This window comes from Mus musculus, chromosome 4 (genome assembly GCF_000001635.26).
Source record: "Mus musculus strain C57BL/6J chromosome 4, GRCm38.p6 C57BL/6J".
NCBI classification, from domain to species: domain Eukaryota; kingdom Metazoa; phylum Chordata; class Mammalia; order Rodentia; family Muridae; genus Mus; species Mus musculus.
The window spans coordinates 50,822,730-50,841,181 of record NC_000070.6 but is presented as its reverse complement, the minus strand read 5'-3'; the positions used below and the strand labels follow the sequence as shown (position 1 = coordinate 50,841,181).

The 18,452-nt window shown below is 33.9% G+C and overlaps 2 long non-coding RNA genes across 4 annotated transcripts in view; one reads left to right on the top strand and one right to left on the bottom strand.

Moving 5' to 3' along the window:
• Gm42287 overlaps positions 1 to 18,452 on the bottom strand; it is a 114,103-nt gene that overhangs the window by 62,545 nt on the left and 33,106 nt on the right. The window contains exon 3 of one of the 3 annotated variants that reach the window (XR_881273.1): positions 10,216 to 10,291. The exons of the other annotated variants lie outside the window; for them this stretch is intronic. This is a non-coding gene — a long non-coding RNA (predicted gene, 42287). Of the gene's footprint in view, positions 1 to 10,215; positions 10,292 to 18,452 lie in introns of those variants that run through there. 3 annotated transcript variants of the gene reach the window in all.
• Gm42288 overlaps positions 14,181 to 18,452 on the top strand; it is a 38,775-nt gene continuing 34,503 nt past the window's right edge. The window contains exon 1 of the long non-coding RNA XR_881276.1: positions 14,181 to 14,207. This is a non-coding gene — a long non-coding RNA (predicted gene, 42288). The remainder of the gene's footprint in view (positions 14,208 to 18,452) is intronic.

Genomic DNA, 18,452 nt, shown 5'->3' with positions numbered 1-18,452 from the left:
AAGGATATAATCCTGGGCAATGCCATCTGAAGTTGCAGGTCTGTGTTCCTTCGCACACTAGATGTTGTTGTCTAAATTATCCAGTAGGATAAATGTCTGCAAAAACAAAAATGACTCAAAAGAAAAACTTAGAAATTAAAAGGCAAGTTCTCATGGACATTCAATAGACCTTTAATAGGATAATGAAGCATGGAACCTCACCTCTCAGAAATGAAGTTCTTAATTGTTAAGATGTATGTAATCCCCATGCTACTACAAAAATCTGATTTACCTATCTCAATATTTCTACTTGTAAGTGGCACACGATGACTGAGTATAATGTTCTGTTGAAGTGACAACTAATGGTTTCAATATGACAGAAATCATTGGATTTTAATTATATACACTAGTAAATAATTGCTAGAATGTTGGTCTGTTAATAAAAATTGTCAGTAGTTAGTGCTTTATTGAAGAGTAAATAATAGTTGTCTACTTTTGGAGCAATAATATTTTAACCATTCATTTAGACAAGTGAAAGATCTGTTAAACAAAAGGATCTTTCAATTGATTTATGATTTCTACTGTGAAGTCTCTTAAAATATGAGAAAATATATGGCAGAAGTATTTAAACATGAAAAATGGATTCTACTCATGTGATATTATTATAAAAGTATCTCAAAAATTCCTTCTAAGTAATATGAATCCAATTGTTCAAAACCAAATTAGAGATATACAAACTGATGTTTCCTTGTTGTACTTATGACAAGACTTAACTCAGACAAAATCAGGCAACTATTTGCAATTAATTAACTGTTTTCAATTAATTTTTGAATATTTTATATTTGTATTAACAAACTATTTATGTTATATGTCATATGTCATATGTCATACGTCATATGTCGTATGTCGTACGTCATACATCATACATAATACATCATATATTATATTATACATTATACACCATACATCATGCATTACATTATACAGTATACATTATACAGTATGCATTATGAATTACATATTACATATTATATGTTACATATTTTATATTACATATTATATATTACATATTATATATTGCATATTAGACATTGCACATTACATATTACATGTTGCATATTACATATTATATAATGTAATATATAATATATATGATTAACAAACTATTAATTGTTAACAAACTAATATATGAACATAAATAACTATTAACATTCATTTATACACATAGTGTATTATGTAGTAAACAATAGATAAAATAAATTACATAGAGATAATACATGAAATAATTTAAATTAAATATTGAATGCATTTACATGATATAATTTTAACCTCCCAAATCACTTTATGTATGTCAATAACAGTGATATTTCATTTTTGACACATTTTTGGGAAAACATTTTGTATAATTTTAGTGATGACAAACCTTTTATGTAATTTAGTAAAACTTTGCATAACAATGTTGGCATATCAATTATATAGGAAATAAAAAAAGAAAAGTTGTTATGTTTAAATATTCTACTCTTAGTTAAGTCTTTGTTTGTTTGTTTTTGGTTTCTTTTTGTAATAGAATTTCTCTATGTATCCTCTCTGTCCTGGAGTTGTTCTGTAGACCTCAAGCACAGAGAATGTCACCTGCCTCTGCTTCCTGAGTGCTGCGATTAAAGGCATTTGCCACCACACCCTGTGTGTGTGTGTGTGTGTGTGTGTGTGTGTGTGTGTGTGTGCGCGTGTGTGTGTGTGTGTGTGGTACATGTGTGTATTATGTGTGCTTTAACAACATTTCTTTGCCTTGAGTTTTTTACTCTATACATCAAGTATCATAATTTCACTTACTTTTATATAACAAAATATATATTGCTTTGAAATGTGAGTTATTAGATATCTACAAAAGAATGCCTGCTACTGGATGTACATGTATGAAATAAGTGTGCTAGAGTAGTATTCTTGAATTTTCTGTAGTACATTAACATTTTATTCCTTCGTAACTGAAACACACTTTAGTATTAGGTCTTCAATATTTTTATAGAACATATATGTCAGGTGGAGATTCACTTAGCCCACTTTTCAGGAATCTCTTTACTTCATGATAATCAAGGATGAGAAGACTAGCAGAATTGTCTGCCAATTACATGCTTCTGGGACCCATTCAGTCAGCACCAAAGAAATGTAGTTTCTTAAATTTGAAACCTTCTGTAAAATATGTTATGCTTTCTTTTTCTTTCAGAAGTACTGCAGCATACATCATGCCCAAAATTATATTAACCATAGGTACTTGAGATCCTGATTTTAAACAGAGCTGAAATACTTTTGGGACTTTTAGAAGAAGCATTCAATGTCAATAGAGCTGAAAATTGCATTTCTAAAAGTTCAGATAGAGATATGACTAACTTCACGATATCCTCATTAAATTAAAGTTGGGTTCAAATTTAATTTAAGTTTCTCAGATCAAAAAGAAATATTCAGAAAGTCCCTAGCAAATGTTGCATGTATCAATTTAATCATAATTTTTATTTCTCATTACTTGTTAGCTTCAAATGTTATTTTAAAAATAATTTTTCATATTATTTTGTAAGCATCTCCAATATCTTAATTGAAATTACTAACAAAATGTATTGAATTACTATCTCAGTCTTGTACCAAACTCTGATTTAATGTAATCCATTCTAAGAAAATAAAAGCAAACTCAAAGGAGTACGCATATACATTTGTTTTCAAAGACAGGGAATAAATAACTGGTCTGCCATGTCTATCTTGAAAACAGCCACAGAACACTCTGTTGTTTCAAAAACATAATCAAAAGACATGTAATATCTATTCAAGGCAAAAGGTTCGTAGTCATAAAACATATATTTACATTATTTTCTGAAACTAAATAACTTTGGGGCCGTCACCAATTAACCTGACCAAAGCATAATGTAAAAACCTTGTAAATGCCAAGAGTAAAAATGAGCCCTCAGTGTTCCCGGTAGAACTATTGTTTTAATTAAGTTGCAGTTATATTAAACTTGAATTACTATTCTAGATTGAAAATTAGAGGTTCATTTTATTTAGACACAGTAGACGACATCGCCAGACATTTTGTAGAAACCCAAAAAAATTTCCTCTCATTCACTGTGTTATTAGATAAATAACGACATATGCTTTCCACATCTGTAAAATGGGAAGATTAAAAGAACATTTCCACTTTGTGCAATTTTTTAAGGACTAAAAAACTTCCTGTGTAGTATATGGTGAATGAAATTATGCCTGATCCATTTGAATTCAATAAAGTCCAGTTATCATTATAGTAATAATAATTATAACAGTTATTACTATCAGGGGGAATTATTTCCATTTAAGATTGAACTTTGACTATTACAAATAACCCTATTATAATGCTCTTGAATTTAATAAAATGTATGCAGAAATACTATGTAAAATTATATGATGTTATAAAATTTCAAGTTGCTTCATTATTTTTATGGGGTCGAGGTCTTGTTAAATTCAATATTCCATGTTAGCACCAAGCACGAGTTGCTGGTGAGTCACACTCACAACTCCACTGGAGAAGCCCATTCAATTAAAATTCTTCGCTTTGAATTAACACACTTGCTTCCTGAAAATGTCTCTTTTAATTATTACTGCTACCTCTTTACAACTTACTCTTAGCTCATCAGCTACTACTGATGATGAGGAGGAACATGCAGAGAAGATGCTTACCAAAAAAGTTAAAGATAATCATTAAGAGAATGATAGAAATCTCACACTGTGATAGGCACAAGGAACTTTTTAGTTCAAGAGAGACAAATAAAAAAATTAAAGTGATTATTTTATTCTTCAAAGTGAATGTCTGCACACTTTCTCATAGTAAATGACAATAATAAGCTAAATAATGGGGTTATTTATAAAGTCAAAGTTCAATCTTAAATGGAAATGAGAGAGAGAGAGAAAGAGAGAGAGAGAAAGAGAGAGAGAGAAGAGAGAGAAAGTTACTGTGGTACTTTTTTATTATATATTTTCTTTACATTTGAAAAGTTTTGCCTTTCCTGGTTTGCCCTTTGAAACCCCCTTTCCCCTCCCCCTCCCCCTGCTCCCAGTCCCACTTCTACTTTCATGTTCTTATTATGAAATAACTGTCATGAACAACTTGGAGGAGGAGAAGAGTATTTTGGCTCATTGTTTCAAGCCATAAAGTTAACATAGAGAATAAAGGAGCCTGGTTCTAGTGGTATGCTCTGTTCATATACTGATGACCTTGTAAGCAACAGTTCAATCCAAAGCTGCAATAACCTTCAAACCCACACCCTAATAGGCTACATTTGCCACAGTGACTTATAGCCTCTCACTAAATCATCTGCTGCCTTCCAAAGAAAATCAAGTGTTCAAATATATAAATCTGTGGAATGTGAATGTGGAAATTACACATTCAAATATGACTTTTCAATGTGCTTTCTCTTCCTTTTTTGGGGAGAGGGGGGACAAGGTTCTGTTTAATTTTTTTTATTTTGGATTTTTTATTAGATATTTTCTTCATTTACATTTCAAATGCTATCCCCAAAACCCCCTATACCCTCCCCCCGCCCTGCTCCCCAACCCACCCACTCCTGCTTCCTGGCCCTGGAATTCCCCTGTACTGGGGCATATGATCTTTGCAAGACCAAGGGTCTCTTCTCCCATTGATGGCCGACTAGGCCATCCTCTGCTACATATGCAACTAGAGACACATGCTCTGAGGGGTACTGGTTAGTTCAAATTGTTGTTCCTCCTATAGGGTTGCAGACCCCTTTAGCTCCTTGGATACTTTCTCTAGCTCCTTCATTATGGGCCCTGTGTTCCTACAACAACAATATAGTTATATTTTAGATTCAGTCTCTCTCTTTAGACTTTCCTTTATTTTCTTATGTATTGTGTAAATGTACTGACTTTTAAAATGACTACAATATATAGAAAGAGATGGGAGAAATGTTTAGTACTGCCAATTGTTAACTGAATGAAACCTATAGATCCATAAAATGACACTAAATCTATCTTCCACTGGATTTTTACGTACAGTAAATATAACAGTAGAGTTACTCATATTCTCTTCACTTTAAAATCCCAATCTTAAAGAAAAACAAAAACAAATTTGACATTTTGGATCTTGAGCTTGCAGATGGCATATCTTATGCCTTCTCAACTGGCGTAACTGAGAGAAGCAATGCACATAATGAATAAATAAATACCTAATAAATAAATAAGTAAATAGGTTGCTATGGAGAATCATGATCATAGCGTTGGCAAAGCAACTTAAAAATCATGAAGTGAGCACATGTATTCTGTGTTCCAATGAGAATCTGAAGGCTAGTAACAATATAATTTTATTAGTTAATTCTAATTTGATTGTCTTCATATGGAATTAGAAAATAATTGTTTTATAGAAATTTAATACTAGGATAGCTGCATAGCTTTGATGTTCACTTCACTTAAAAGTTACTGATATAAGCTATTCAAACCAGATGTTTTTCTCCAAGAATTTTCAAATGTTCTGTGGGAAAGTAAATAAGGAAGATGGAAGGAATCAAATAGCATTGGTGATTCACTATCAATATACAAGTATCCAAACAAGACAGTGCTGGAAACCATGAGATGAGTGCCATCAAAGAGAAATGATAACAAGAATAACTGGAAAGAAGGGGCACAGATTTTCTAGCAGCTTGAAGGAGAAAAGTTATTAGAGAGAAGTCTTTTTATTAAGGTTTTTAAATTAAATTATTGTATTTATTTACATACCAAATGTTGCTCCCTTCCTACTCTCCCCTTCTCAAGTTCTTTACCTCATTCTTCCTCCCCTTTGCTTCTGAGAAGGTGCTCACCCCACCCCTATCTCACCCTATCAGCATCCTCCTTCCCTGGCATATCAAATTTGTACAGGATTAGGCACATCCTCTCTCTTGAACCCCAGACAAGGCAGTCCTCTGCTACATGTATGCCAGGGGCCATGACCAGCCCATGTATGCATCTTTGGTTGGTGGCTTAGTCTCTGGGAGGTCTGAGGGGATCTGGGTTAATTGATACTGTTGTTCTTTGTATGGGGTTGCAATCCTCTTTATTTCCTTCAATCCTTCCACTAAATCTTCCCTAGAGGCCCCAGACTTCAGTCCAATGGTTAGCTGTAAGTATCTGCATCAGTCTCAGTCAGCAGGTGGTAGAGCATGGATAGTCATGCTCCGCTCCTATTTGCATACACAACATGGCATCAGTAATAGTGTCAGGGTTTGGTGTGTGCCCATTGGATAGATCCCAAGTTGGGTCTGTCTCTGGGTGACTTTTCTTTCAATCTCTGCTCCAGTTTTATCCCTGCATTTCCTTTAGACAGGAATAATTCTGGAACAAAAATTTTGAAGATGAGTAGGTGGCCCCCAGCCTTAACTGGGGGCCATATCTATTTACTGGAGGAGGTCTCTTCAGGTTACCATCTCCCCACTGTTGGGCATTTCTGGTAAAGTGAGCCCCATTGAGTCATGGGAGATCAGGTCTCAGAGACTTTCTAGAAGTTACCCCCACCTCCCCCCACCCCCTGCTGCTGTGTATTTAAATTCATTCTCCTGGCCCTCTGGGCTTCTCTTCTGTCTTGTCCCATACCTAATCCTGACACTCCCCCCCTTTTCCCCTCCCTCCTCCCACCCAAGTTCTGCCCTCTCTCTGCCTCTAATGATTATTTTGTTTCCCCTTCTTGGTGGTATTGCAAAGTTCTTAATGCAAAGAAATACTTGGAGCATACAGATGCTTAAGATAGTTAGTTTAGAAGATTATAATATAATACTTAGATAAAATTCAGACTTTAAACTGATGATCATTTCAGGATTCAGGCAAAAAAAAAAAAACCACCAACAACTAGCTATGAGTGACACCGAAAAGTATTGATGATAAATATTAGACCTATTGTCTATTGTGTGGTCCAGAAACACAGAAATACAGTATGACCACTCCTGTGCATTTACCTAATGACTTGAAGTCAGCACATTACACAACAGTAGCATGCCCATATAAATTGCAACACTGTTCACAAGAACTAAGTTACAGACAACCTATGGTTCAATCAATATAGGTAAGAATAAAGCACATTTGCTATGGAGAAGCATAGTCTTTTAAAAGAAAGGACAAGTGTGCCCGTGTTTCAACAATAATTTGAAAGATAGCAACAATAAAATTTTATGTTATTCTAATTTGCTCATCTTGATATGAGATTAGGTAATAAGTACTTTTTACAGTACTATGGCATTTTTACAGATAGAAAGAATCAAACATGCCATTTGCAAAAAGTAGATTCAAGTAGTGATCATCTGAATAATCAAAATAATTTAGGTGCAGAGAGATATATATTGTACAGTTTCTTTCATCTGTGCATCCTATGCTTTACAATGAACCATTAAAATGTATGTATAAAACTTGAAAGTAGAAGTTAAACTGTCTATGTGGAGGCAGTGGACGACTGGAAGGGAGGGAGAAGAGGAGAAGAGCATGGAAATATACTGTGAATACACCCAAGTGCATTAGATGCTCACATGGAGCATGTGCACTTGGCCAAAAACCTGTCTCTGAGGACAACAAAGGACCTAGTGTGGAAGCTGCTGATGTTGTTTGACTGAATGTACATTATTTGCATCCAGTTAATTCTCAATATTTATCTTTGTAGCAATTAGTGCTGTTCACTGGTCATCAAAGTAATAATAATAATAATAAAAATAACAATAATAATAGTTGTTGCAATTGGCAAGGAGAGCTGCAAGGTCATACCTGGGATATACTGAGAATAAGTAATTGTTGATGCTCAGTCATAACCCGGGCATTTAATTTTAACCTTGTAATCCTCAAACAATATCACAGAGGCGACAGAGAAAAGAATTTTGGTGGATTATGGGGTGGCATGTTGTGGAATCCTGTTTTTCTGACATGACATGGCTATTGTGTTCTAACTCAAAGAATCTGTTTAAGGTCTTTATAAGTCTTAGCTAAGCAACATCCTGTTATGGGATGTGGAGAACTTCGTGGGTTTCCACATCACCTAGGATATGTATTTGATTACAAACAATGGAAGGAATATTTTCCTTTGTTTTGTAGAAACTGGTAAAGTGCCATGCTCCTGTAAACAACCACACAGTAATGCTGCTATAAACAATACTAATGAAACTCAGTTAAACACACACACACACACACACACACACACACACACACACACTCACACACACATATACATACACACTCACACATATTCATACACACACACTCATGCACACATACTTACAGACTCACATATTCACATCCACATACATCCACATACACTCATATACACCTATACAAACAATTATACAACCACACAATTACAGACATATTCTCACATAAAGGAACACAGACTCTTGAACACACAAACTTCCTGGACACACACACACATGAACCCATTCACACACAATCATACAAACTCTCACATTTTCATTTACACACACACATATATTTCACACACTCATACATTCATATACAGAGTCTCATACTTGCACACACATGTACTCACACATTTACACACACACACACACACACACACACACACACAGAAATAGAAAGGTGATAGTTAGTTACAAAGATGGATGACAACAAAACTTTCTGCAAATTTATTAAACTATCAGAATTAACCTATTCTCACATAAAATGTATGCTAAAAGTGTGGTAAAAATGAGAAAGAAATGTGGTAAAAAATGAGAAAGAAAGAGTAGAGCAAGGAAAAATTTGATGTGATTTAACTTTAAAGTAGATTGGAGTTTTAGTCAGTGTCATTAGATAAGAAGACTCAAAGTAAGAGAAGAGATGTGTTGACTTTTAATTGTGTGAGCTTCAAGTAAGCAGTGCAAAAGGTCAAATCCTAATGATTTCTGTATGTCTTTAGAGAGAGGAAAAGGTAACTATTTCTCAGCCTTTTGCAATGTAAAATCTACTGTGTGCATCACAAAACCCAGCAGAGGATTTGTTCTCTCTCTCTCTCTGTCTCCATGGTACTTGTCCTCATTAGCACATGGCTACTTTTTCTTCAAAAGTACAATATCTCAGATCTCCCAACAGGGTTCAGCCACATACAAATAGAAGATCTTTAATAATAAACATCACAGAAACAAGTCACTGATTAATCTCCAAGGCTAAAGTTCTATTATAATGAAGTGATCACATTCAGTTATGGAACATGACTCTTAATTGTTAAGAGTATAACATCACCAGATTTTAATGTAATTTCTACTGAGCTCTTTTCTCACCACTAGAAGCTCATTATTATTTTTCATTAAAAATATAAACAGACTGTATGCAAATGATATAAATACACTTTCTTTCAGAGTCTTTTAAAAAAATGTAAAGACAGAAAACAAGCTACACTTCCTTAATGGAATACTCTAAACAAAGTCTTGTTAATCTTTTAGTTTACATTTTACTACCAAAACTTGTAGGCTTTCAGTTTGGCTTTGAAGATGATTCTTAATACCTGTACATCAGCAACATAATCTTATCCAAAAGAGAGAAAAATAACAACATCAATATTCCCATGTCTGTAGTGGTATGCTTATAATCCTAACTCTTCAGAAGTTGAGGCAGAAAGATGGAAAATTAAAGGTTTTCTTTGGTTCCAGACTGAGTTTAGGACTAGCATAAGTCTCGCACATGCTAGGAAAGTACTCTGCCATATACCCACATTACTTTTTTACACTGTTATATTCTGACATGAGAATTACAAAAATAAAAAAAAAAAAAAACAAAAAAAACAAAAAAATCCAAGAAAACAAAAAACATACACACAAAACCAAAAAACAAAGAAACAAAAAACAACCCTCCATTTATAATAATGAATACAACTTTCGAAACAGCTCACTAAATTTGTAATATGGCTGACAGCTTTTCACTCTAAAAATAAATAAATTTATTAATGTAAAATAAAGTATCATAACAACAAAAATAAGCATACAAAATTACCACAAACTTTATTTGGCATATTGAAATTATCTGTTGGAGCATTTAAAAATATATAAATCTATATGTCAATTTATAAAACTAAGATTGAGAAATATATCATAATTTTTGTTATGTCATACTAATGCAGCTAGACATTTCCTTACTTTCTCTTGGATTTGATTAGATATTTTTTAAAAATGAAATGGCTTTGTCTTAATCAAATACCATATGAACTCAAGAATTTCTTTGATTTTTATTGCAATGACTGAAATGTTCTTATGACATACATCATTTTCAGTTTGATTTCATATCTCCCTTTTGCAGTGACTTCTTTCCACAAGGTATTCTTGAGTCTGTTCTTCCATACCTAACAGAATAAATAGTTCATCATCACAATAGGAAAAAGAGAAGGGGGAAGAAAATGAAAGGGAGAGAGCTGCAAGAAGAGGTACAGAAGAGTTTTAATCCAGTAACATGTCTCTTCTGGTAAGAAATCACACATGTCCAAAGACAGTTGTTTCTAACCCCCATCCTTCTTCTTATCTATCAGAAAATGGTCATATTTATTGACTTTTTTCTTATGAGGTCCAGGCAGAACATTCCAATTTTTGCCAATAATATAAACTAATTTCTCACCGTTTCACAGAGTAATAAATCTGAATTTTTAAATTTCTGGGTCCCATTGACAAATTATATACTTTTCTGTGTTAATAAAAATAAACTTATCTATTATGTACTGCTTATAAATGTCAGAGAATTATAATTTTGTTATAATTGAACAAATAAAAGCGGGAAGTGAGAAAGGAAACTAAGTTATCACAAACAAGCACCCTCAAGAATGTTAATATCTGCTGTGTATTTTGTTCTGGAGGTCAAGGAAGAAGCATAAGTAATTTTATGCACATATGTTTGTTTTTATATTCTTTCTAATCTAGCATGTTTCATAATACAATAGTAAGGATACATAATATTTCCCATGCTTTTATAAATAGTTTGCTACCTGGGGACTATCAATTTAAAAATAAAGATTGCCAAAATAAAAACAAAGATATCTGCACATTTACACACACAATGTTTTTAAAATGCCCAACAGTAGGAAGAGGAAAATTATAGAGCTCACCTCTAGCAGGAAGACAGGACATCAAGTGAGGGATGGGGTTACCATACCACAGTCACATTTCTGAATAATAATTTTTCCTGTCTGAAAGAATTACAGGGATGAAAATGGAGAGGAGCCTGAGGAAAAGAAGGTCCACTGACAGGCCAAAAGTTGGATCCAGATCAAGGGGAGGTCCCAAGTTCTGACACTATTACTGAGACTATGGAGTGCTCACAGAGCAGGGGGAGTAAGGAGGAGATAGAGGATTTTGGAGGCAAAACTAGGAAAGGGTATAACATTTGAAATGTAAATAAAAAATATCTAAAGAGATTAAAAATAATAAAGATTGTGTGTGTGTGTGTGTGTGTGTGTGTGTGTGTGTGTGTGTGTGTGTGTGTTTACATACATACATACTCACCAAACATCAGTTTTCGGGACATGTTCTAATGGCAAAAGAAATTGGAAGCAACCAAAGTTTTTATCAGGTGATAAATAGATGGAAGAATGAGGTACCCACAAGCAATTGGAGTTTTATTTGGCAACTGAAAGAAAAAGTGTGTTTACAGAAGGTGATCACAGGGACAAGCTATATCCTTCATCCACATAAAATGTCAACAGCATGGGAATATAGAGTGATAAGACATATGCTTGAGGTCTCTTAAGGCTGGAGTGATGGGACTCTTAAAGAGGGATGGATATGTGAAATGATGTTGTGTTTGAAGTGTTAGTAATAAGAACAGTCCAAGATTGAGTGTAGTAATGGATGCCCATGAATAACAAGACATTACATTGTTTATTTTAAAGGGGTAAATTGTGGGTAATAAAAATTATATCTCAATAACACACACACAAAAAAGGGACCTATCAGGACTGCCCTCCAAAAGACCCAACAAGTAGCTAAAAGAGTCAGGTGCAGATATTTGTACCCAACCAATGGACAGAAGTAGATGACCCCTGTTGTTGAATTAGGGAAGGCTGAAAGAAGCTGAGGAGAAGGGTGATCCTGTAGGAGGACCAGCAGACTCATTTAATTTGAACCCATGAGATCTCTCAAACACTGGACCACCAAACAGACAGCATACACCAGCTGATAGGAGGTCCTCAACACACATTCAGCAGAGGACTTCCGGGTCTGTGTTCATTCAGAGATGAGGCACCTAACCCTCAAGAGACTGGAGGCCCCAGGGAGTTTAGAGGTCAGGTGGGGTGGGAGGTGTAGGCATCCACAGAGACAGGGGGTGGGGAGGATGTATGGGATATGAAACAGTCTGAGGGTGGATCGGGGAGGGGGCAGTATGGGACTAACATATGGAGTATAAAAAATGTTATAAAAAACTGTTTCGACTTCCAATTATTCATCTGCCTTTTTCTTTTTTTTTTTTTTTTTTTTTTTTTGGTATGGTCATAGAAGTGTTCCTTCAAACACAAAATGCTTCATTGAAACCAATGATAAGAAACAGATGATCTGAAGTCAATGTGAAATTCTAGGAACATTTCCCATAGCTCTACCATAAAGCTTATGTGAATTTTTTGTGAAGGGTCTGCTAGAGTGTTTAGCTCACTTCTAATTGGGCCATTTAACTTATTGCCCATTCATTGAAATTTTCTCTATATTTATATAAAAATCTTCTTCCATAATGCATACTAATTTTTTCAATCTGTGAAAATTGCATTTTTGTTTTATTATCCAGTGATTTTTTTGCTGAGTTGCCTTTTTATACCCTCTTTTAACTTTTCACTCAGAATTTGGACTTTTCACTCTGTATATGAAAGGTTTGGTTATTCAATGATCATACATAAATTGTTGTAACTTTTTAATCCTTAAACTGTTTATACACATATACATACATAATTATAAACATATAATAAAATATTTATATATAATTATATCATTCAGTTTCTATGATTGAATGTCATACTGAATATATAACTAAGAAGTCAGGATTACTATTTCTACCATATATATTCAAAAACTTTCTCCATTGTACTGTGGGGGGGCATCTTGCATGACAAATCAATTGATTTAAATTTGGAGAGCTGTTGAATTGAATCTGCTCTCTCTCTCTCTCTCTCTCTCTCTCTCTCTCTCTCTCTCTCTCTCTCTCTCTCTCTCATGTGTGTGTGTGATTGTGTGCATTTGTGTATGCACCTGAATTTATGGTATATATGTGTATACAGATGCCAGAGAAATACCTCAGGTATGATGATCTCTCTCTGAAACAGAAACTAGCCTCGTGGCTGCTAAACTCTTGCAATATTCTCTGCAAAACACTCTGCACCTGCAGTGCATGGCTAAAGGCTCACTGCAGCTTCCAGCATTTGTCACTCACATGCTAGGATATAAACTTGGGTCTTTATGTTTGCCCACCAAGATTCTTACTTACTGAGTAATCTCCCTAGATCTGGTGATGTATTTTAAAATATTTTTGATCCTTTAGTTGGTTAACAGCTTTTGGAATAGTTTATCTTCCTTTTTTCCATATTTGACATGTAATATCATTATTACATTTTTCTTTATTTTTATTAGATATTTTCCTTATTTACATTTCAATTTTTATTCTTTTTCTCATTTCACCTCTGAAAACCTGCTATCCTATCCCCCTCCCCCTGCTGGCTAACCCACACACTCCTGCTTCCCTTCCCTGGCATTCCCCTACACTGGGGCATCAAGCCTTCACAAGGCCAAGGGTCTCTCCTCTCACTGATGTCACACAAGGCCATCCTCTGCTACATATGCAGCTGGAGCCTTGGGTCCTTCCATGTGTACTCTTTGGTTGGTAGTTTAGTCCCTGAAGTTCTGGGTATACTGGCTGGTTCATATTGTTGTTCCTCCTATGGAGCTGCAATCTCCTTCAGCCTCTTTGGGTTCTTTCTCTAGCTCCTCCATTGGGGACCCTGGATTCACTCCAATTTATGACTGTGAGCCTACACTTCTGTATTTGTCATGTACTGGCAGAGCCTCTCAGGAGACAGCTATATCAGGCTCCTGTCAGCAAGCTCTTGTTGGCATCCACAATAGTGTCTGGATTTGGTGACTGTGTGAGATGGATCCCCATGTGGGACAGTCACTGGATTACGTTTCCTTCAGGTTCTGCTCCAAACTTTGCCTCTGTATCTCCTCCTGTGGGTATTTTGATCCCCTTCTAAGAAGCACTGAAGTTTCCACACTGTGGTCTTCCAAAAGGTAATTTGAAAATCATACATAAGTAACAGGGACAGATTTTATTTTTTCTGGTAATCCTTGTTTCTTCACACAAGTACCTATTTTAATTTGTTTTTATTTTTTTCTAATTGAAAGACACTATTCTATATTGTGCACTATGTATGTCTGACAGCAATAGCATCTTCAGATTCATATATATATGTATATATATATATTATAAAAGTATATATTATAAAAGTATATATGTATATAAACTTTTCATTTAGTTAAAAAGAAAGTCAGTTTTTTTCGTATTGTCTTTCTTTCAAATACTTTGTTGGCATCATGCTATTGTCTTTCTTTCCAAAAGTCTTTGATTTGATATTTACTATGAATTACATTTCATTCCTTTAAGTCAAATGTTTCTTTCTTTTCTTTTCTCTTTTCTGCTGTAGATTTAAATATTCTCTATAACTCTGCTTTCCCGCATCTCTAATGCAGTTAAATTGTCTTTGTAGTCATCAAGATTGGCTTCCTTGTTAGATATCTTTTATCTTCTTTGGGAGAAAGTAACTTTTATCTCCTAAAGGCTTTCTTCCTCCCATTATCGTTGCTATTCCTGGAACTATTCATGGATTGAATGTGTTGACCTAAGCTACAGTCCTCAAATGATTTTGATGTGTGCTTTCATTTTCATTTTCCTTTTTCTTGCTTCAGTTTGGTTTGAAATATTTTACTAAAATTCTTAAAATGCACAGTATTCTAGCTTTACCTCTATCCTACCTGGTATTCTTTCTTATAAAGACTCTATATTACATTTGATTGTTAGAATGCTTAGCATTTAATTAAAGCTTCTCAAGACGAAGGGCCTCTCCTCCCATTGATGGCCTACTAGGCCATCCTCTTCTACACATGCAACTAGAGGCACAAGTTCTACGCGGGGGGGGGGGGGGCAGGGTTACTGGTTAGTTCATATTGTTGTTCCTCCTATAGGGTTACAGTATTTATTTTAACTATGTGATTCCCAAGTAACTGTTTTCTTTTAGTTTTGAGAATAGCTGATTTCCTAGATTTTTTCCTTGCTTTCCTTTGAGATCAGGTTCCCATGGCCTGTTTAAGATTTTATCCATTATATAATGAGTGATACCTCCTTTCTAGAATGTTCTTAATATCTGGATTCTACAAAAGCAAACTAATTGTCCCTTTTCCAGTCCTTAGTGACCTAGTAAATATCTTAAGAAGAAAACTCACAAAAAGGAAAGGTCTACTGGTTTTCAAATTTTTATTCCAAGTATCACAACATCTTCATTTTCCTATATATTAAGTTTAATTCTAAAACAATCCTTTTGATATTTAATGGCATGTTTATTTAGGTATCTGTGTTCTATAATCAATAGAGAGTCCTGAATACCAATACATAGTAATATTATTACTTCACAACTGTATATAACATGGGTATTTATAATGCCTGTTGTCCCAGTGAGGAATCCAAGAAGTGTCAGTCAGTATCTCTCTATCAATGGGAGACTAGAGATCATGAAATTATATTTTACACAATTTTTATTGTAAAGAATAAAATATATCCCTCCCCAAAATCTCAGTATTTTTTCTTTCTTTTTTGGCCAGCAAATAAATTGCCTTGTATTGTTTCTAGTGCACTGATTATCATCCATCTTAATTATTTTAAGTATGTAGTTCTTCCATTGCTATGCTTAATTAAGGGCATGATTAATTAAAATTGTGACAGCTTATTCCTCTCTGATTAAATTACAAGTGGCAGAATAAAGTGGATTGCAACTATTTATGCAGCTACCTAAGATGATGGTAATTTTATTTTTGCAATGACCATTGCTTTGATTGCTGTTCTCCTAATCAAGCTTTCTGTGTACCTAAATCAGCCATTACAAAAGCAAAAACTGATCATTTTATGCAAAATCTATGCAGGAAAAAATTCTGCTTTACTGAAGAATTAAAGAAACATGTATTAAAAAACCCATAGTTGAACAATTCCCAAATTGGTATTTGTGATAAATAATTTTAAAGATTCCATAGAATATTAGATATTTTACATTCATAATTCTTTGGTACTCTACTCCATCACATATTTTACTTATCGGCCCATGGTGCTGACAAGGTGGAATTATACAAAGTGGTTTTATGTGTTAAAATTGCCAAAATAAAATTGAGCTCCACAAGCTCAGAGACCAAACTGGTGCAGCTCAAAGTATTTCACAATAAAATCATGAAGAGACCTTGAATCAAAAAGACCAGGATATTCTTTAGTAATCAACACAGCTCTTAATGGCTTAAAACAAAGGAATGTATTGTTCATCAAGTCTGAAAAGAAGCAGAACTTATTATATTCTAGTACAAGAAATGTTACATCAGAGTACACCAGCAAGCTTTGTAAAGTAGGTATGGATAAAGAAATCTCCAATTTACTCCAAAAGTACAAGCAGATAAAATTCAGCCTGCCATAAGTTTATCAAAATTAATTATCTCAACTACTCTTGTATTTGTCTTATGAGTTAGCAATTTCACTTGCTATAAATGTTGAAAAATATCTCCCAAGACCTATAAGAATGTACACATAATTAAAAGTCACAGAAATTGAGTAGTACCCATAGTAAAATGCTCTACGTAAATTATATCACTTACTGAACATATTCACTAAGTATTTATTTTATATAAATACACCTATACTTAGATATATACATGAAGGTAGTTTACATAAAAGAGTGTTGATTAAAGGATATATGTCTCCTTATGTAGAGTACAGTAAATTTCTTCACCACTGAGCTACATTTGCGTAAAATATAATGACATGGAAAAACAATGAATGCAACTAACAACTTATTTTATCTGATATTAATCTTCAATTCATAAAAAGGTGATAGAAGTAACAACATAGGGTATTTATATTCATCATTATCTCCTGAGGTTTATTACAGTCTAACATTGCCAAAATATTTTTTTGTGTGTTCAGCATGCTATATCTATCTTATAAATAGTTAATTTTTATTTTCTACTTATCTGAAATACATGGAAATAGTTATGATTTTTCCCTAAAACGAAAGTACCAAAAAGAAAAAATGGAAAATGAAAATAGTATTAATGAAGGTTCAAAAAAATAAGATATGAAATATGGAGAGGTTGGAAATGAAATAAGAATTTGAGGAAAGTGTTCATGGTTGTAGGGAAATATGCACACTTTCAACATGTTGAATGAATGTTCATTATTTCTTATTTAGCTATCCATCCATCTTCGAGCCAGCCAGCTAGTGAGGAAGACAGTCATACCATAACAATAACTAATGGCCTATTAGGTACTAGACAAATAGCTTCCTGGGCAATATTATAGTAGAATACAAGAAAAACAAATTCTGTATGTTAAGGAAAATAACTTTGGTTACGTTCGTGGAACATAGTAATTACATCTACTTTAGCATGGAAAGCAAAGTAAGATATCCAAACTTCCCATTTTCTCTATTTACACACCAATTGGACTGGTGCTAAGAGCTGAAAGGTAAAAAAGCCTAGCCTATTGTCAACAGGAAATATTGTCTCTTAGGAAGTATTTTCTATCACTGACAAAGCTGAAAAACATCAAATGAAATGTAAGTTTAAATGGAAGTAATTTTTTAATGGCAATTTCATCTGTTTATCTGTGATAAAGCTGAATAGTACTTAAATTAGCTTAATACGTTCCATCTCTAGATCCTAACAATACCTACACTTTATTAAACAGGTAATTGATATATTTCCTTAAACTTAGAAAAAATAGGTTCAAATAGGTTTTTAATAGGTGTGGTCAGTTTACTTATGGAACCTGTAAACAAACAAAAAAAATGGATGTACAATATTAACAGATATTTGAAAAAGAAATAATGCAGGAATTATTATTATTACACAGTCATGGCCAAAAATAACAGGAGGTATGGGTAGAGGAAATTTAATCTATCAATATGGCTTTTTGGGGAAGAAATTACATCTGAAAACCTAGGTCTGTACGCTCTTGCTGGAATACATACATGCCCTTATTACACCTTTATTCCCAAACAATGTTATCTAATAGAGGGTTAGACAGAGTGACAAATCAGAAAAAGATTTGATAGAATGTATTAGAGATAGGTTATGCCCAACTCTCACAAGGAGAGGAAAGAAAAACTATTTAAATACAGCAAAGAGAGATTTCAGGGTCAAGAGTCAGTTCATCAGTTGAGTCCAGTTTGAATTCTGTTCATTGAGTCCATGCAGTGGAGTTCAGTGAGATCCAATCAGTTCAGT